General features: G+C 46.9%; 2 pseudogenes; both read left to right on the forward strand.

The window, feature by feature from the left end:
* The first annotated feature begins 4,645 nt into the window (after window positions 1-4,645).
* On the forward strand, window positions 4,646-11,248 carry LOC127755820 (uncharacterized; annotated as a pseudogene).
* A 1,479-nt stretch (window positions 11,249-12,727) lies between these two features.
* On the forward strand, window positions 12,728-15,935 carry LOC127755821 (uncharacterized; annotated as a pseudogene).
* Window positions 15,936-22,194: the final 6,259 nt, after the last annotated feature.

Here is a 22,194-nt window from a genome sequence, read left to right on the forward strand (position 1 = left end):
TTGTTTTCGGTCTGGTGCAAATCGCCGCAGTCTTTGCTTTACTGGCTTGGCATCGGGTCGCACCATGAGTTTGTGCTCAATCACCTCCCTAGGGATCCCCGGCATGTCGGACGGCTGCCAAGCGAACACGTCAGCATTGTCGCGAAGGAAGGTGATGAGCGCGGGTTCCTATTTCTCGCTTTGTGATGCCCCGATCTTGACGGTCTTGTCGGGGTTGGCACTAGAGAGTGGAACGATCTTGATCGCGCCGTCTGGTTTCAGCGTCTTGTTTGTCTTGCTCACTTTCTTGGGAGGCTCAGTTGTGGCGGGTGGGCTGGGCATTTGCTCGACCATGTCGAGGCTCCGCTTGTCGCATTGTACCGCTAGCTTGGCGTTCCCTTGAATAGTGATTGTTCCTTTCGGTCCCGGCATCTTGAGCACTTGATACGCGTAGTGAGATGCGGCCATAAACTTCACAAGTGCAGTTCTCCCAATGATGGCGTTATACGCTGTGTCAAATTCAGCGACATCAAAGGTAATCTGCTCCGTTCGGAAGTTGTTTACTTGGCCGAAAGTCACAGACAACGTAATTTTGCCCAATGGTTTGGACGAGGACTAGGGAGTAATTCCATGGAAGGGTTGATCGTTAGGTGTCAACTCGCTTCGTGGGATTCCCATCGCGTCCAAGGTGCTGGCGAAAAGAAGGTTGATTGAGCTACCACCGTCGATGAGAACTCGCGCGACCTTGATGTTTCGAATAGTGGGCTCGACCATGATCGGATAGCGTCCTGGGATGATGGCAGTCTTGGGATAGTCTTCTTGCGAGAATTCTATCTTCTGTTCAGACCACTTCATCTTGGGTGCAGCCCCCTGCCATGTCGAGCAGACTTCACGTTCCACTTTCTTGTATTCTCGCTTGGAGGAGTACGCTGTGGAGCCTCCGAATATGTGTTAGACGTGGAGGTCGGAGTCTGGATATGCTGAGTCTGATTCCTGAGCAGCCGCCTCCGCATCTTTTTTGACCACGCGTACTCGCTTGCCTTTTTCCAACGCCATATGTTTCTCGAGCGACTTCTTGAAAATGAGGCAATCTTCCAAAGAATGTCTGTCCGTCTTGTGTATGGGGCACCATGCTTTCTTTGCGTCGCTACTCTGTGGGTCTGGGCGCTTGGATGGGTTCGCGTATTCTGCTGCGAGAACTTCCGCTTGAGCTTTCCTTTTCCCACTCTTGCGACTTTTCTTCTTGCTTGACTCAGGTGCTTCCGTGACTGGCTTCTTTTCTCCCCCGGTCTTCGGCTTGTCGTTCTTGTATCTCAGCGCATCGTCTACGTGGGCGCATCGCTCGACGATCTCGAATAGTCTCCGAGTAGTCGTGATGCGTCTTGTCGCCAACTCCTGGGTGGTATAGCGATCTCGAACTCCAGACTTGAAGGCGCGAATTACAGAAGCGTTGGTGATCTCAGGGATTGTGTTTCTGCACTCGTTAAAGCGCCGAACAAATTCCCGTAGGGATTCACCCGAGTTCTGTGTCAACGCATGTAGGTCATCTTCAATCGGGTGGCGCTTGTAAGTTCCTTGGAAATTGGCGACGAACTGCTGCCACAAGTCTGCCCACAAAGAAATCGAGTAGGGCGGGAAATGCATCAGCCATGAGCGTGCAGAGCCTTTTAATGCAGTTGGCAAATAATTTGCCAACGCGTTGTCGTCTGCTCCGGCAGCGTAGAGTACTGTGGAGTAGACTTGAAGGAATTATTCTGGGTCAGTACTCCCATCGTACTTCTCTATTGCTCCAGGTTGGAATCTCTTAGGCCATCGGACATCACACAGGGAACGACCGAAAGCTCTACACCCAGCGCTGGGGGCAGTGGATTGTCGGCGATCGTGTGTCCTTCGTGGATGTCTGTCTGACGATGAGGATGAAGAAGAAGATGACGATGACGATGAATCGCTTGGTTCCGGTGTGGGATTACGGGGTCGTCGGCTGGGTTCTCGAGAATCCTGTCGTCGCCCTCCGTTGTTGTCCCGGCGCCGATCTCTGTCGTCCTCGTCGTTATGGCGGCGTCCTTGACCAGTATCGCCCTGCGTCCGCCTCTCGCGATCATCATGATCGTGGCGATTGTGGCGATTAGCACGGTCTCGGTCTTTGTTCGAGCGGCCCTCCCGTTCTTCATTATCGTGATGTTGGGAAGAGACACGATGTCGGGAGCGATTCCCGTCGTCTTGTGTGCGTCGTGCCTCTCGGCAGCCATTGAGGTGGTCTCGGAGATCGCCGGTGCCGCGAGGTGGAGAGGTAGCTCGAGGGGGTGACTCCCGCTATTCAGGATTTTCGCCATTGGCGCCGCCAGTTGGTGGTTGTTCCTGATGCGTAGCAGTAGCGGCTTCTTCGAACGCGTGGCTGAGGTTGGTTACTGATTCCCGTAGCCGTTCCTGCCACCGCGCGAGATCATCGTTGAGAACGGGATCGTAAGGTCTCTCTCTCAGTATTGTGTTAAGGGTCCTAATGTGCTGGGCCGGTGTAGTCACTTGATTTTCTGCCTCCGCATTAGCGTGTGCTGACGTGCTGGTCCCGTCGATAGCTAATACCTCGCGTGGCGTACTCGTTGGTGATGAGCCGTAGTCTTCGAGTAGATGCAGGACTGATGGTTCGTGGGAATCGATGTCGATTACGCTGACGAATCGATTTGAGACCAGCGTTCGTTGTTCCTTGTCTTCATCTCTAAGGGATATGCCTGACTGTTGGTCCTTAGGAGATGACGTCTTCGTGGCGCTGAGAAAGACCTTGTAGCTTAAGAGGTCGTGATTCTTTGTCTTGTGGATAGGACAAGAAACATCACGAGTTGGAGAAATACGCTGAATTCCACGCTCTTTGCAAGCGCGAATTTCGGCACGGACGTTGAGAAAAACCCAGCAGGCTTGCAAAGTGTGTTTCCTGGTTTTGTGGATAGGACACCAGGACCTTGTCGCTTCGGAAGTTGTTCTCGTCGGCTCGTGGTTCTTGTCGGAATGACAAGGTTCGGCCGCATTAGAATCCTTCTCGAGCTTGGATGTTGTCGACATTCCGTTCTCCGCTTCGGCGGGAGGATCCTTCGATACGAAGTCGTCTTGGGTTGCAGCCATTGCGTTCTCGTTTCTGGTCATTGATGGACCGGCTGAGATTGGTATCATGGTGTAGACCGGGAAGACGATTTCGCCGACTTGAGTCCACACCAACATTGTTGAAGTAGGAAACCCGTGGTTGATGTTGGTGTTGACGCTGTTGTCGACGAAGCTGGATGACATAGTAGTAGAACCTTGAGTACCAAGTGCCCCTACCTGGCGCACCATTGTCGATGGGTGATACCCGTAGACCGAATATAGAGGGTATTGGGGTACGTTGGTACAAGGATCTACGTAATACGACATCGAGCAAACAAAAGACGAGGATTATACTGGTTCAGGCCCCTTGACAGGTAATAGCCCTAATCCAGTCGATATGGATTATATGATGGAAAACCACAAGTTACAAAGGGAACGATGGAACTCGATGAAACCGGCGAGATCATAATCGAGTTGGTTCGACTAGATCTCCCGGCGACTTAGCTCCTGCAGGCTCCGACTTTGTAGGCTGTAGTGGTTGTGTTGGCTATGAGATTCGATGCCTTAGGTCCTCCCAGGGGGTCCCTTTTATATCGCAGATCAGGTGGTCTCCAAGTAGAACTCGGAGACATCGGACTCTACACGATATATTGACGACCCTATCTTGTCCGAGTAGGACTCAAACACCATGGAAGATTTCCTTAGTGTATGCAGATAATGTCCGTGTATGCGCGGGTATGCCATGTCGATATGTGGCGCATATCGAAGGGTAAGGGGTATACCTAACCCGTAACCCTGACACAAACCTTAACTCTTTTTTTATCTATCTTTTTTCTCTATTTCCAAGCCCTAACTTTGAGTTCTTCAGCTTTGACTGAAATATGAGAAGTTTCTCTGCTCATCATTGAGGACTATGAGATTGGATTGAAATGTTGATGTATTTGATGAATTGATTGTGAATTTGATGAAGTAAATGTGAATTTCATGAATTTGATGTGTTATGTACCATTTTTGTGTCAAACTGAGTTGTTGAAGGGGTCTATGTCAAGTTGTGGCTAGGCCGGAACGGGTATGATGGGCTGCCCGTGCCTTCGGGCTGGCCCGGCACGGCCCGACCCTTATTGTGCTGTGCCTGGGCCACACATGAAGCACGTGGGCTGGCACGGCATGACCCGGCGTGTAGATCGGGCCATGCCGGCCCAACAAATCTTGGCCCGGGCATGACCAGGGCCAGGACTTGCTGTGCCGGGCGGTCCATATGGCAAACTATAGTACGGGGTGTATGCGCGCGCATAACTATGGGTGTGTGCGCGAGTATATGGGCTATTGCGCTTGTATTGTGTTCCCAAGGAAAAAATAAAAAATCTAATTAAACGTACTCTTATACAAATCCTTGGACTAATAACTCTCATACGATTCAGAGTTCAGATACAGTTTATGTTTACGGAAATATCTGTCGTGTTAGATCGCAACATTTATTACATACATGTTCTAACTATAATCACATAATTAAACTGGTCGCCGAGATAGAACAGCAAAGACGTCTGCCAGTCTGCCACCATGGGTTCAAGAAGCTGCGTCGCCGAAGCTAATGGCTCGACGTCGACCATCGTCGCGGCGGCGAAGCCCACCGGCCATCACATCCTCAAGATCGACGGCTACTCCCGGACTAAGGCCATGGTCGCTGCCGGCGACAGCATCGACTCCTGCCTCTTCCACGTCGGCGACCACGCGTGGCGCATCAGGTACTACCCCAATGGCACCGACCGCAGCAACCAGAATCCCGACGCCATATCCGTCATGCTCGAGCTGCAGGACGCCACCGCCACCGCCGGCCGCAACGGCGTCGCCGTCAAGGCGCAGTTCGTGTTCAGCCTGCTCGACGAGGACGGCGAGCCGGTGCCGTCGCGCACCTACCGCAGCAGCGTGCACAGCTTCCCTTCCTCCGACGGATTCAAGAATTGGGGATTCCTCCGATTCATCACCCACGGCGACCTCGACAAGTCGGAGCACCTCGTCGACGACGGCTTCGCCGTCCGGTGCGACGTCACCGTCATGGGCGGCATCGAGCTCCGCGTCGAGCCGGCGTCCCTCCTCGCCGTGCCGGAGCCGGACTTGCACCGCCACCTGGGCCGCCTCCTGTCCACCGGGGACGGCGCGGACGTCACGTTCAGGGTGGCCGGCGGCGAGGCGTTCGCCGCGCACAGGTGCGTGCTCGCCGCCCGGTCGCCGGTGTTCAGGGCCGAGCTATATAGCCGTGGCGGATTCCTAAGACCGGCCGCCGCAGGAAGGCCCGAAACACGCGTCGTCGACGTCGACGACATGGACGCCGGAGCGTTCAGGGCGCTGCTGCACTTCGTGTACACCGACACGCTGCCGGAGATGGCGTCGGCGGACGTGCCGGGCATGGCGCGGCAGCTGATCGCGGCGGCTGACAGGTACAAAGTGGAGAGGCTGAAGCTGGTCTGCGAGGACAAATTAAGCAGGCGTGTTGACGCAAGCATGACGCCGACTGATTCAGCAGCTACATGTGATATGCCACAGCGTTATCCGTGGTTTAAGGGGATCTTTTTGAAGTTAGTAGCTGGTTGTTTGTTCTTTTAAAGTTTGTTTTCACTCACATAAATAACGGCTGTGGCTCTTTTTCTACCCCCAGAATTACATGATCTAGGTGCGAACTGCGAGCAGGGTTTGAAATTTCATTTCGAAATTTCGGTAATTTCGTGCCCCCCCACCGGCAAGCTCGTTTATCGCCCAAAATTTTCAGTCTTTTACAACTTTTTGTGAATTTGGTCGAATTTTATTTAAATCCATTCAAAATTAGTCAAAATTTCAAATAATTTAAGCCAAAAAAATTCGAAATTTCTGTAATTTCAATCCCCCGGCAGAAAGAACAATTTCGAAATTGAAAACCCTAGGTGCGAAGGCTCAGTTCTTTGAAAATTGCACATCTGGGAGTTTCATCATACTGTAGAGACTTCAGCGCTGATACAAGGATGGCCGATACAAAACAGTTTTTTGTTATTCATGATTGTGAGTTCCACAATGCGATAGATGGTCAACACCACCTACCTTGTGTGCTAAAATTGTATACTTGTGAAATGATAATTACGCAATCTTTTAAATATGAAAAAAAAATTAAATATATGTCCAAAAGTTAGTAATGTCAAACATTACGAATTGCGAGATTGCAGTGCACTACTAAAAAATCGTTTTTTAGACAACCAAAAATAGTTTTTTTTCAGGTGGGGGAAAGATCCACCTCTGTAAGCAAAGAATCTATTTTCGTAGACGAAAGACGTTCTCACCCCCGTTGCCATTTTCGTAGGCGGCCGTTTGGTTCCAAGGGACATATCCACCTGAAAAAAAAAGATCCACGTTTGTGAAAATGGTTTTTTTGGTAGAGGTACGTACCGTAGTATGTAGGGACTCTTTAGACAGCTATTGAATATATTTTAGTTTTGAGCCGTAGTGTGTGATAGTAGATGTTTCATTTGACGTATCCTTGAAACTAGGGGATTCTTTGGGTAGCTGTTAGATATTTTCGTTTTGAGCCATGATGTGTTAGAGCTGGGTTTTTTTTTTCTGGTGGGTGTCCTAAGGATCTTTTGCCCATACATGCAATTGCACTAGTTTCTTGTATGCAGTTTAAACCTATAAACAAAATGCTTAGACATATTGTGATAATATAAGTCCATATACAAACGTACATGGATAATTTCGATTTACATCTAGAGGAATAAATATAACTAAATTTGTTCAGAAACGATCTTGTCAGTTTTTCCTTACACTGCCGAAGAAATGATCTTTAGTACCGGTTAAAAACCTTCTTCAGGCCCTGTTTCTTTCAGTTTGGGATTATTATAATCTAGATTATTGAGTCAGATTACTATAAGCTAGATTGTTATAATCTGTAGTAGAATAATCGGTTAGTTGTTTCTTTCTTAGATTATTAGAGCCTAGATTATTAGGTTTGCAAGCCTAAAGAGGGAGTGGGGTGGCATGGTGGGTAATTTTTCACCCAATAATCTGGAAAAAGCTCACCTAAATGAGCTTATCGGATTATAATAAGCTGGGCTCCAGATTATAATAAGCTACTTCAATAAGTTGTCTGTTTCTTTCAGCTTACTCTCAATAATCTAGATTATAATAATCCCAAGCTGAAAAAAACAGGGCCTTAGTACCATTTGTAGAAACCGAGACTAAAGATCTCAAACGATCCTTAATACCGGTTAAAAACCCCCATTTAGTACCGGCAGTAGCAACCGAGAACCGGTACTAAAGATGCATACTAAGTTAAAAAAAATATGTGTGATTCGAACGAAATATCTCTCACCTGAGCCCTTACGCGTGTGACCATCCCCCTACAATACACATCTAACTTGTATAAAGATGCTTTCGTTTTGAATTAACCTTGAAGATATCTTTAGTACCGGTTGATAACACCAACCGGTACTTAAAAATATCTTTAGTATGAATTGGTGTTACCAACCGATACTGAAGATATGTTTTTAGTACCGGTTAGTGATACCAATCAGAACTAAAGATGTTTTTTAGTGACTTGGGCTTTTAGAACCAGTACTAAACTATCTTTAATACAGGTTGTTAATCTAGTCGGGATAATTGTGTTTTGGGGCTTAGCATACAAAAATCGTTTCTCTAGTATTGTTAATTACTTTCTGTTTATTTTTAAAATCATATGCATGCATTAGGCTGGAAGACTATTTCTCTCACATACACTAGCGAGCGAATTAGAAAACACCTTATCAAAGTAGTGGTGGCTCACTACTACGGAAACCATTTTTCGTGGCGGCCATTTTAGGTTTTCGCTGGTAGAATTTAGAGCCGCCACAAAGTAAAGGCCAGTGAAGATCAAGATCTTCGCTAGCGGTTATCGACCGGCAGTGAAAATTTATTTTCGCTGGCGGTCGTCTTAAGCCAGCCGCCAGCAAAGATACATTTTTGCTGGCAGTTATCTTCCACCGACCGCCAGCAAAAATTCATTTTCACTGGCGGCTATGTTAAATCGACCGCCAGCAAAAATAAAAACCATATAGCTGCCCTAGCCGCCAGCGAAGAGGAAATTTGAAAAGCAAAAATATATATAAAAAAGCACTGCTCCGTCCACCTCCATCAATGCTCCATCCATAAATCCACATAAATTTACATGAACAATTTACAGCCAAAAATTTCCATTCACCCGAGCATTGAAGAATCACAAATATCAACACATTAACAAAAAATTTGAACACCAAGCATCAATCCAAATATAGTGCTTCACAAATATCATCACAAATATTACAAACATCACAAATACAGAGAACCATCACCGCCGGCGTCGTCGTCCTTGAAGTCCCCTCCACCATCACCGCCGCCGCTACCGAGCCCCGTCGGCCTCAACCGCCTCCGCTTCGACGCCGCCGGTGTCGAGCCCCGCCGCAGCTTCCACCGCCTCCGCCTCGACGACGCTGCTACCGAGCCCCGTAGGCCTCCACCGCCTCCGCCTCGCCACCAGCGCTGCAAAGCCACGCCATGCCAGATCTGAGAGAGGGAGAGGGGGTGGTGGCGGCGGGGGAAGGGGAGTAGTGAGGAGCGGTGGAGAGAGACCTGTGGAGATGTCGCCTCGCGCCTCCCCGTCCCGAGTGCCGCCACCTGGGCCACCCACGCCCGAGCTCGCCGCCGTCCTCTCCTCCGTCGCCCGCGCCCGAGTACCGCTGCCCACGCCCAACCTCTCCACACGCGCCCCGAGCTTGGACCGCCCCGAGCTCACCGCCGCCCTCTCCTCCGTCACCCGCGCCCATGCGTTGCCGCCCACGCCCGAGCTTGCCGCCCACGCCCCGAGATTGGACCACCGCAAGCTCATCGCCACCCTCTCCTCCGATCGCCCGTGTCCGTGAGTGCTGCCGCCTGTGGATCTGAGGGAGGAGGTGTTGGATCTGGAGGGACAAGGGAGGAGGAGAGGGTTGGATATGGAGGGAGGAGAGAGGATAAGGACGGGTAGGTGGATGCGCGCGCTGATTTTTTGATGGCGTGATTTTTTAGGCTGCGCTCTCCATTATCCGCCAGTGAAAATGGTAACAAGTCCGCCAGCAAAAATAGGGCTATTTTTGCTGGCGGTCTTCTTAACCTACCGCCAGCGAAAATCTGCCAAGTTAAGAGGGCCGACAGTGAAAATACCATATCTCCGCTGGCGGCCGGTTTAAGGCGACCGCTAGTGAAGATGTGTTTCCGCTGGCGGCCCGTGACCCCCGACCCTCGCGAGTTTCTACGCTGGCGGTTTTTTCACTTAGCCGCTATGAAAAATATTTTCCAAACGCCATGAAAAATAGTTTTTCTAGTAGTGGCTGTTGGTGAGCCACCACTACCTAGATGTTGATTCGATGGCATTCCATTCTTCCATCTCCCAAAATCTGTCTTGCCTATTCCTTTTTCTCTTCCTTATTAGGGAGCTTCAATTCACCATCTTTCTCCTACCGGCTGGCGAGATATCAGCGTTGTGCGATAGCCACCGGACAGGAAACAGATGAGCTGCCCTCAGTTGGAAATTTGAGATTTTTAGAAAATTTGGAAGCTGAGGTTAATTATGAATTGAAACTTTTCAGAGATTTGTGCATAAAAATATTTTAGTTTCTTGTTGAAAGTTTTTAGAGTTGAATCTTTCAGATTATGAATTGAAAGTTGGGAAAATTGAGTTCTAACTTTTTGATCTTGAATTGATAGTTTTGCAAATGGAGTTGAATATTTTTTTTATTATGATAACTCAAAATTATGCTAATTGAATTGAAAGTTTTGCAATCAAAACGAAAGTTTTGTGAATCAAGTAGAAAGTTTCAGAATATTAACTGAAGGTTTTACTAAACAGCGTTGAAAATTTTAGGCCACAATCAGAAAGTCTTTTGAGTTTCTGTGTATATTAAGTTTGGATTAATCAAATTGCTTAGGTTCCACGTCAAAAACTAATGCGTATGTGTATTGTCAGAAGCAGCCCCGCCTTATATCGGAGTTGGAGTTGGACTCAAACCACTTTTAGGAACAACAAAGTTAATTACATGGCCATACACATACCCAATCACAAAACAAATCGATTGATTAATTGCACGTTCACATCTCGATCGCCATGTCTACCAAGAAATCCGGCGCCGCCGACGTCCAGTCATCGCCGTCGTCGTGCTCGACCATCGTCGTCACCGAGGCGAGCGGCCACCACGTCCTCAAGATCGATGGTTACACGAGGACGACGATGATGGTCGCCACCGGCGAACACCTCGACTCCGGCGAGTTCCACGTCGGCGGCTACGCCTGGCATCTCCGGTACTACCCTAACGGCTACGACCAGGAGTTCTCGAGCTCGATATCCTTCGCTCTCGTGCGGACCGCCGGCGCCGGCGACAATGTCCGTCTCCATGCGAGAGCCAAGATCAGCTTGCTCGACCTCGCCGGCGAGCCGGTGGCACGGTACAGCCAACCCGTCGACAAGTGTTCCACCTCCAAGGCAAGCGATCCATGGGTTTGCAAGAGCTTCATCGAGAGGGATGAGCTGGAGAAGTCCGGCCATGTCGTCGGCGACCGCCTCGCCGTCCGGTGCGACCTCACCTTCAACGTGCAGGACCGCCTGGTGAGGGAGCTCGTCGCCGTGCCGCCGCCCCTCCTGCGCCGCCACATCGGCGAGCTCCTCGGCGACGCCAGGACGTCCGACGTGAGGTTCAAGGTCGGCGGCGAGACGTTCCCGGCGCACCGGTGCGTCCTCGCGGCGCGGTCGCCGGTGTTCAGGGCGGAGCTCCTCGGCCCCATGAGGGAGCACGCCGCGACGACCATCCGCGTCGACGACATGGACGCCGCCGTGTTCGCCGCTCTGCTGCGCTTCGTCTACACCGACGAGCTGCCGGAGCTGGATGGCGGCAGCGTGGCGGCGATGGCGCAGCACCTGCTGGTGGCGGCGGACAGGTACGACATGGAGAGGCTGAAGAAGGTGTGCGAGGACAAGATGGTCAGGCACCTCGACGTCGGCACGGCGGCGACGTCGCTGGCGTTGGCCGAGCAGCACGATTGCCCTGAGCTCAAGAAGGCCATCCTGAGGTTCATGGCGTCGCCGGCGAGGTTGAAAGCGGTCATGGCGAGCGATGGGTATGAGCACCTGGTGACAAGCTTCCCCTCCATAGCCACGGAGATTCTTGCAATGTTTGCTGCACATTGAGTTCCTAGCTAGCGCATAGAGGATTTTTGGAACGGTAGAGTATTATTAGGCATTGGATGCTTTACTAAGATCTGTGCCATTGTAAAATTTTAATATAAAATCATGCTTTGTAATCGGCGAAGTGAGCCTAACTACTGCTTAGATTTTTTATGATAAAACTTATCTATCTCGGAAATGCTGGCGATCGGGCGCCCAATGCGTGCCGATTCCATCCTCCCACGCACGTGCCTATTGCTACAAACCGCCGGCATATCACGGAAACGCCTTATCAGGTGGATCCGTTTCATTTTTTTGTTTCATTAACAATGTTTCAGCTAGTGCACTCGTGATATTTCTCTATGTGTAGATTAAATATTGCAGTGGACTTTTGATACTGTTTAATAATTTTATCTTGATGGATACGTGGTTTGTTGATGTACACGGGGTTTAAGTGTTGCAATGAGTTTAAATCGTTTGTTGCATACGTTGAACTAAATTGTTTCATCTAGTGATCTGATCGTGTTTCACTTTTTTTAAGAACTGAAACATTCTTTCGCTATTTGCTAAAACATTATTTTTATATAGGTTGAAACATCGTCAGATTTTTTTTGGAAACCGTTGTTTCATACGTTGTAGCAAAATATTTCATGAGGTGATTTGGTTGTGTTTCAGCTTTTTAAAAGATTGAAAATTATTTATCTATTAAATGAAACATTTTCGATCTACTGAGTGAAACAACGTCCGATTTTGGTAATTTTACCAACTTGAACAAATTTTGGCATTTGGCAAAATTTGGTAAGGTTTATTTTGGCTATAATCTGAATAGCCTCTATGTTATCTACAGAGGATAAATACATATGCTTTTACGTTACAAAATAACTTCTATGACAAATATGGCACGTAAAAATTGATAGTTTATTATGTTATTGGTGAGTGCTCGTGCGTTATGAGTGTCAGCGTTTTACTGTATAGTTCTCGAAAAAAAATATATATTACCAGTGGGACCCATGCATGCGGGAGGAAAATTATTACCGATCAAGACGTACTCTAATCAGGGTTGGAAATTTTGGACCGAAATTTCCGAAATTTCGGTGACCCCCGATACGATATTAATTCAGTCGAAATTTTTGAATTTTTCAATTTTTTCATTAATTTGGATAATATTTATTCAAATTCAACTAAATTTTGTTCAAAATTTCGGAAATTTCGGACCGAAATTTCCGAAATTTCTGAAATTTCGGGATTTCGGTGACCCCTGATAGAAACCCCTGAACCGATAGAGTGAACCCTGACTCTAATAGGAATCCTTTCCTTTGCACGTTTCAGGGTTCGATCTGAGAGAGTTTATATTCTGGAAATCTTTGTCATGTAATTTAAATCGCAACATCTGTTGCTTACAGAGATAAGATCGGAGTCTCCTCCATGTTCTAGTTAATCACATAACCAACTAGTCGTCGTCTCGCCGATCGATAGAGAACAGCAAAGACGATCTCTGCGACCATGGCGGCGTCGTCGTCTGCGGCGGCTTCAACCAGCTGCGCCGTCGCAGCCGAAGCTAATGGCTCAACGTCGACGATCGTCGCGACGACGAAGCCCACCGGCCACCACATCCTCAAGATCGACGGCTACTCTCGGACTAAGGCCATGGTCGCCGCCGGCGACAGCATCGACTCCTCCCGCTTCCACGCCGGCGATCACGCGTGGCGCATCAGGTACTACCCCAATGGCACCGACCGCAGCAACCAGAATCCTGACGCCATATCCGTCATGCTCGAGCTGCAGGACGCCGCCGCCGGCCGCAATAATGGCGCCGCCGCCGCCGCCGCCGTCAAGGCGAAGTTCGTGTTCAGGCTGCTCAACAAGGACGGCGAGCCGGTGCCGTCGCGCACCTACCGCAGCAGCGTGCACAGCTTCCCTTCCTCCGACGGATTCAAGAATTGGGGATTCCTCCGATTCATCACCCACGGCGACCTCGAGAAGTCGGGGCACCTCGCCGACGACGGCTTCGCCGTCCGGTGCGACGTCACCGTCATGGGCGGCATCGAGCTCCGCGTCGAGCCGGCGTCGTCCCTCGCCGTGCCGGAGCCGGACATGCACCGCCACCTCGGCCGCCTCCTCTCCGCCGGGGACGGCGCCGACGTCACGTTCAGGGTGGCCGGCGGCGAGGCGTTCGCCGCGCACAGGTGCGTGCTCGCCGCCCGGTCGCCGGTGTTCAAGGCCGAGCTATATAGCCGTGGCGGATTCCTAAGGCCCGCCGCCGCCGGAAGGCCCGGAACACGCGTCATCGACGTCGACGACATGGACGCCGGAGCGTTCGGGGCGCTGCTGCACTTCGTGTACACCGACACGCTGCCGGAGATGGCGTCGGCGGACGTGCCGGCCATGGCGCGGCAGCTGATCGCGGCGGCTGACAAGTACAAAGTGGAGAGGCTGAAGCTGGTCTGCGAGGACAAATTAAGCAGGCGTGTCGTCGCCGACGACACTAGCATGACGCCGACGCCGATGTCGACGCCGACGACGATGACTGATTCGACGACGACCGGTGATGATCCACAGCGTAGGCAGCGACGTGCACGGTTTTTGGGGAAATTCGTGAAGTTTGGAGCATGTTTTTCTGATCGGTATTTTTTGCCATTAATTTAGTAGCTTATGTTATACTCCTGTTTAGAATGCTTCATGATCGTGAGTTCGTCAGGAGAAATTTTCCGGTCTTAAGAAAAGGTTTCGAGGTACCTAATTTTGTACTAAAAAATAATATTGTGAAACTATATATTGTAAATCTAAAGTAGACCACTAGTTTTTCTTAAAGTAAAAAACTTTCAAATGTTACTATATTATATTTTTTTAACTAGATTGTGGCCACATTGTAACTTATATGTATTTTGTACCCCTCCGTAAAAAAAACCCAATCCTAGCTAGGGTTTTTTTTTAATGGAGTAGTACATAATTATTCAAAAACCCATGTGGGACAATTGGCTATGCGCGCCTGTGCGCATAAGGTCATCGGTTCGATCTTTCCTCACACGACGTGGTTTTGTTTCCCTCCCCCTCGAATGAATCTCATCACAATCCAGCAGCCCAGAAATAGGATGATTTTTCCGCAAAATTCTGTCGACAACTATATAGCGATTCCTTGGATGAATTATGGATTGGTAAAGCTACCTTAGCAAAATTTCAAATCCTACTATGATCCTAGAGAAAGCAAATGTTGGTGTTCTACCAAAATTTTATCTGAAGATGAACTATAGAGGATACCTGGTACTTGACTATTTGTGTGTCAGTTATAACCACTTTCATATAAAGGAGAAAATAAACGTACATCGCCACGCAAACTACATCCATCGATCTATTGCATCCTCGGTCACCTTAATCATGTGTACGATTGGTTCTCACCCTCACACCGCCAAGAAGAAACCCGGCGACGCCGCCGTCGTGCCGTCACCGTCGTGCTCGACCATCGCCGTCACCGAGGTGAGTGGCTAGCTACCACGTCCTCAAGATCGATGGTTACACGAGGACGACGGTGATGATTGCCACCGGCAAACACCTTGACTCCGGCGAGTTCCAAGTCGGTGGCTACACATGGCATCTCTGGTACTACTCCATATCCTTCATCCTGGTGCGCTCCGAGCCTCCGACTGCATCCTCGTCGCCGGCGCAGGGTTTTCAATTTCGAAATTGTATATTATGCCGGGGGTTACCGAAATTTCAAAAATTTCAAGCCAAAATTATTTGAAAATTTGACTGAATTTGAATGATTTTGAATTTTGAATAAAATTTGACCAAATTCACAAAAAACTGTAAAAAACTGAAAATTTCGGACGAGATTTGAGCATGCCGGTGTGGGGCGAAATTTCAAACCCTGCGCCAGCGTCCATGTCAACGCGAGTGTCAAGATCAGTTGCTCGATCTCGCTGGCGAGCCGGTGGCATGGTACAGCCAATCCGGCGACAAGTGTTCCATCTCCAAGAAGACCGATCGATGGGTTTGCAATAGCTTCATCAAGAGGGATGAGCTGGAGAAGTCCGGCCATGTCGTCGGCAACCGCTTCGCCGTCCGGTGCGACCTCACCTTCAACATGCAGGACCTCCGCGTGAGGGGGCTCGTCGCCGTGCAGCTCCCGCCGCCCGTCCTGGGATGCCACCTCGCCGAGCGCCTCCTGTTCGACGAAGAGACGGCCGACGTGAGGTTCAGGGTCCGCGGCGAGACGTTCCCGGCGCACCGGTGCGTCCTCGCGGAGCGGCGTCGCCGGTGTTCAGGGCGGAGCTCCTCGGCTCCTCCATGAAGGAGCACGCCGCGAGGACCATCCGCGTCGACGACATGAAGGTCCCCGTGTTTGCCGCGCTGCTCTACTTCGTCTACACCGACGAGCTGCCGGAGATGGAGGACGACGAGCGCGCGGTGATGATGGCGCCGCACCTTCTCGTCCCGGCGGACAGGTACGACATGGACAGGCTAGCTGAAGAAGGTGTGCGAGGACAAGATGGTGAGGCACCTCGACGTCGGCACGGCGGCGACGTCGCTGGCGTTGGCCGAGCTCCATGGCTGCCCGCGGCTCAAGGAGGCCATCTTGAGGTTCCTCGTCGCGTCGCCACCGGAGAAGTTGAAGACGGTCATGGCGAGCGAGGAGTACCAACATGTGATCACGGATTTCCCCTCCATAGCCACGGAGATTGTTCTTGCCATGCTCGCCGCAAATTCGGCTTAGCAAGCGAATTGACAGTGGAGATGAGGAGATAGGACTGTAGGAGCTGACACAAAGGCAGCTTAATTAGTGGACTAGTCTGACTCAACTCGTTAAATTCTGATCATGAAATTGGGCTACGTCCTAGTTAAATATTCTCCCGTTTCATATTACAAGTTGTTTAATTTTTTTTCTATGCAAACTTTGTTAAGTTTGATTAATTTTATAGAAAAACTAGTAACATATATATGAAATATCAAATTAATATCATTAAATCTAACATTAAATGTATTTTGATAATATGTTTGTTCTTCCTTCAAATTAGTACTATATTTTCTATAAAGTTCATCAAACTAAAAAAATTTGACCAGAAAAAAGTCAAATGACTTATAATACTCATTCCATTCCAAAATATAAGAGATTTTGGATGGATTTGATACATCCTATTACTAGGAATTTAGACTGTCTAGATTCGTAGGATGTGCCACATCCTTCAAAAATCATTTATATTAGAGATTTGCTACCATCCAGCACTTTGTACCGAGAGGTACCAGTACCGGGTGGTACTGAAACTAATCCAGCTGTCCAACTTGAGGGGGTAGGACCCGGAATGAGCGAGAGAGAACGACCCCATCGCGCGAGCCCTATCTTCTTCCTCGCACCGCCGCATTCTCATCATCCAACCCCATCGCTCTTTTTATCCTCTCTTCGCCACGACTAATGGAGCACCACCGCCACATCAGGTATCTCCTTGACCACCGACGACCTGGAGAACCTTGGCTGTAACCGCCGCCACCATATATCGAGGGAATCAGATCGATAAGGATGAGAGATTTAGGCGATGCAATATTGCCGTTCACACGCGAAAATACAGTATTTCCCTTCCACCTCTCTCAATAGTGCTGGTACCATCGCATGGACAAAAATGTACCTGGAGGTACTAGACCTTGCTGTCCATTCGAACGGACAAAATCAAGGCCTAGATTTGGTACCGGGCTACCTGCTGGATGGTAGCAACTCTCGTATTTATGTGTATGCCCTTATGCTTCTTCTGTTCTTCAGTTCTACATGCAGGCACACCTTCTTCTGCTATGCATTTTTGGGAGTAGGAGGCATGGGGACTGTGTGTAAAATGCACCTCCTCCTCTTCTGACTCATTATCCACAAGAATGGCGAGCCTACATCATCTACATGGTGTCATGAGCGTCGGTTCCACAGTTTGGCCTTCGGGAACGGGAGACTTCAGCTGGTGCTGCTTCACCTTCTTCACATGGATCGTTTCTGTGGAGAACTTTCCTGGAGGAGACAACATCCCTGCATGGCCGCTCCGCGTTGCCAGACGACCAACCTTTTGCATTTCCACCGTGCTGAATTATATTGCCCAACATCGAGTACAGGATGATCAGTTCGTGTAACAGAGAGTAGTCATGGCTTAATTGATCCCATTACTATTGGATTGTTCAGATAGAACATCACTTGTTTGTGATGAGAGCTAGGGTATATTGGCTTTTGTGACTGAATATGAGACAACCCATGGTTTAACTGTTCCATGGCCTATGCGTGGCTGCATATATATATATATATATATATATATATATATATATATATATATATATATATATATATATATATATATATATATATATATATATATATATGTGCAGCAGGGAATTGAATAGGATTATTTCATCATATCTTTTGCTAGTAATAGAAGAGCTAGGCTAGGTTATATTATATATAGCTAGTTGTCCAGGCATTTGTAAAGCAATAACGAAAACATAAGTGCGTTGTGGTGTACGCATAGTAAGGGACTGTTTGATATATAGCTCCAGCTCAACTTTTTCTAGAGATGAAATCCAGCCAAACAGTTTTAGCTCAACCTAGCTAAAATGAGAGTGGAGCTGGCCGGTGGAGTACTCTCACAAAATGAACTAAAGAGGTGGAGCTGGGTTTAGGCTGCTCCACAACTCCACTCCAGACCCATCCTGTAGCTAAATTTAATTTAGAAGTTGGAGCTCTATCAAATAGGCCCTAGGTCCAATAAAATTCTGCTCTCCTTATAACCGTCTTGGACTACCATATACGTTGTTATTTCTTGCATATGGGTAGCTACTAATGTAGTAGTACTCCATCCCTAAATATTTGATGCCGTTGACTTTTTTAAATATGTTTGATCATTTATCTTATTCAAAAAAATTAAGTAATTATTAATTGTTTTTCTATCATTTGATTCATTGTTAAATATACTTTTATATATACATATAGTTTTATATATTTCACAAAAGTTTTTGAATAAGACGAACGGTCAAACATGTTTAAAAAAGTTAACGGCGTCAAATATTTAGGGAAGGAGGGAGTATATCTAGACATACATGCTTCCCATATATATGCACTGGGGTCATCCACATGTGCTAGTGTTGTTAGGACTTGGAGGCATCGCGGGATAGTGCAAAACATGCTAATCGTGCAAATGGCCCTACGTCCATGATAATGGTGAGGCTGCATCGCCATCGGGAGCACGAGACTACAGTTGATATCGCGTAGCTTCTTCCTGGGGCTCATTGCTGCAGCTCATTTGCCGGGAGGAGACGGTATCTCCAAGTATGTATGCCCGTCATCGTGAGGCTGTGAACCGCGCTTGTACCGTGCCGATCGAAAGCCGATTATTGCAACTGTTAGCGTTTGATTTTGTTGCATGAATGTGTGCCAGGGTTTCAAGACATTGTACTTAACTAACTTGGCCCATTACATGACCTTCTGTTTTTGTTTATTACTTTCTCAAAATTTATTTGAGTCAAATGAAAATTTGTCCAACTGCAGTGAAATTTGTGCAGATTTCAAAGTATATATATTTAGACATTAATTTACTTTAAAATTTCAAAGGGAATTTCTGTTTCTTATCCTAATACTTACACGTTTATAGAGTAATATGCCATATATTCATCATCCTGTTAGATTTTTAGAAAAAAACTTTTGGTGATTTCATGGGTCACATAGAAAAAATGAGGGACGTCTCCACAAGGTTGAAAAAAAAAAAAAGACTGTTCCTTTATTGGAGAATATTTATGGGTAGCGCAAGTTCATCGGACAACCATGGAGAAATACTCTGAAATGGTACCATAGCTCACCTAAATTAATTGAACTCAGGATACAGTTTGCTAGGCTTAATAGTCACCGAGCTTAAGGCACCCGATGTATTATCAATTGGAGAGATTGCCTATATTTATTCTAACAACCGTGAAATTGGGTTACTTCAAACTCATACATAAATAGTGCGTGCATATAGGTATAAATGTACTTCACAAAATTCACCGGCTTTCGGCTGTAGTACTGGCACGTATACTAGGACTAGGAGGCATCGAGAAAATGTGAAACTTACAAAATTCCACTGTCATTCTGCATCAAAAAGAGTGGGCAGTGTGCATCGGCTCCATGGCAGAGTGATCCATGGTCTTTTCTACCTCCCTTTTTGAAACGCGAGACTAAGGCTGAAGTTGCATCACTTCAGCGCGTCTCTCTTGTTGTGGCGAGATAGCTCTAGTGAGGCTGTGTGAGTTCATGCGCCGGTGAGTACTTAGTTACTTAATTACTTATATATACTTGTATCGTGTTTCCTGTATATGAGAGTTCAGGCAGGAAACACAATGCAAGTATATATCCGAGTAACACTGCTGGAAAACCCCTAGCTTCTGCTCCGAGTAACACTCACTGACTAGTCATGAATGGTTTTGGTCCTACTAGTTTCTAGGATTTAGCCTCTTTTGTAAATAAAAACAAAAACTAGTAGCTTCTAGGATTACACCCAGTGAGTGTCTATGCATGGTGTATTAGGGTAGATTAAGCGATTGCTTTCGTATTTTCGCACGATATAAGTACTTGTGTTTACGGTGTATCGATTTGTTTTATTTAAGTTGGATCCTAAGAAAAATATGATACGCTGAGTTATCTCTCTGGTGTTCGATGTGCTTCATTTTGAGCATAAAGTTAGGTACTTAGGTTGTAAAAGAGAAAGAACTATGGAGGTCTTCTGCTGATGTACACTTAGGCTGTGTTCCTACCCCACGTTTCCCAACTCATCTTCCTAGTTTTCCGCGTGCATACTTTTCAAACTGCTAAACGGTGTGTTTTTTACAAAATTTTTTTTATAAAAGTTATTTAAAAAATAAAATTGATCCATTTTTTTAAAAAAATAGCTAATACTTAATTAATCATGCGCTAATGGACCGTTTCGTTTTCAGTGCGCACGGGTTCCCAGTTGGGAACAAGCTCTAGCGAACAGAGCATTATAACACCGTGTAGCTCTAGAAAACATGCACACTGGATTTCTTTTTTCCTTTTTCCACTTTGTAAGATTGATAAGAAATTAAGAATAAAGTAAACAATATATTCCGGCTCTTTATTCCAGATTCCATCCATATGAACATCTAAATTTTGTTTAAGCACTTTTGGTACCCAGCGCGCGCGAGAATTCATGAGCAAACTCATTCTTTTTAATATATATCATCATCATTATTTCAATGTCAAAATGCTCTCAAAATAGCGAGCTTATGATGATGGCTTGGCTCTTCATCTAACAGGGATATTGTGCAAATAGGCTCCAGCAAAACACTAAAACGTCTATTGGTTTCTTATCAACCTGAATTAATTTGAGCATAGTACAAGTCAGTTCAACAACCATAAGACATGCCACACTCTGAATTTGTAATAGAGCTCATCTACAACATTGAACTAAGGATGTGTTATGGGTGGGATTGTCAGCATATAGTCCAACACCAACGAGTATAGGGAAACAGTAGCTACACCCATTTATATATGTTGGATCACTAGCTAGTATATACACTGCATGAAATGGTACGTAGAAAATTAAAGCAGCTTAGTTATTAGTTGCGTACTTCAACTCAGGCACGTTAAATATTGGTGCCTGAAATTGTGTTACTTCAAACAAGCATTTATAGTTTATATAGGTAGCAATATGGTATTATATATCTAGCTCCACACTTTTTGATGTTCTACATGTGTATTATTATACTGTAATGTTAGGACTAAGACGCATCGGGATAGTACACATATCCTTTTTAGTTCAGACTTTGCGTCCAAAAGGGTAGTGAGGCTTCTGAGGGGGTCACTAGTGGCGTGAGGGTGAGGCTTGGTGATCTGCTATATCCTCATGATGTGGAACACAAGGTTACAATATGTGTCGCGGCGATATTACCACAGAATAATAGAATTACAAAAGCTTTCTCCGATTATTGCATGCACTGCAGCTCAAAAAGGCTTCTCCGTTGTCGTTGATTCGGAATTTTCCCAAATATTGACGTATAACTGCACCTTCTGTTCTTCTTTAACATTTGGAATTTATTTGAATGCAGTGAAAATCTGTTGAGATTTCAAAATTTTATTTACAAATAAGTTACTTTCAAAATTTCTGAGAATTTCTGTCTGTTACCCAAATATATTTTCCCATTCCGACATACCAGTCATCTGGCTAGTTGCAGGAATTCATGCTAGTTGTGGTCTTGTAGACTTGGGAAATGTCGGGACTGAATCCATTTCTTCAAGAGAAGAGCGCTAAAACAATTCAGATAAGCATGTAACTGATAGTATGATCTACTTCACATGCCCAACGACTCCCATAGTTGAGACCATTGGAAGTAATCATGCACGCCAGCATCTTCTCCACCAGTCATTAAGCTGGTTGCATGTGTTTTTAATTTTGTTTCATCTGATTCTGCATGTAACGGGTGGCTAAAATATTCAGAGTTTCAGTCATCCGGTTGTTTGTTATGTTTCCATTTTTTTTTTTGGTGGTAGCTCTGACTGTGAGCCGAATTTGGGTCGTTGGATGGCATTTTCAGTAATTGGATCTTGTGATGTCATTGTTTGTTCATGTAATTATCGCCAATAAAAGGAGAAGAATAGACGAGAAAATGTTGCTAAAGTTCGTAGCACCAAATACTATGTTTCCTCTGTTTTTGCTCTGGTTTCAGAAATTCTTCAGTTAACTTTCGCGAATCCGGCAATCGTCAGAAAAACCACATTGCGCGAGAGTGAGTGCTAGTTCATGTGAGATCGAGTGATTTCCTAACAAAGACAAGGAATTCCAGGTGGCACAGGCTTTGATTAATTTGCATTTGCATTTGTTAGCGGGTGCCAACAAGCTACAGCTGCGAGCTTACCACGTAGCAACGTTTCAGACAATGTTACGCGTGATTTCAGAGTAGTTTGCCTCTCTACTCAAGTTTCTACTCACAGCTAAGCTACTATGAAGTATTTGCTTTCCTTT

Source organism: Oryza glaberrima, chromosome 11, assembly GCF_000147395.1.
Source record: "Oryza glaberrima chromosome 11, OglaRS2, whole genome shotgun sequence".
Classification (NCBI taxonomy): Eukaryota; Viridiplantae; Streptophyta; class Magnoliopsida; order Poales; family Poaceae; genus Oryza; species Oryza glaberrima.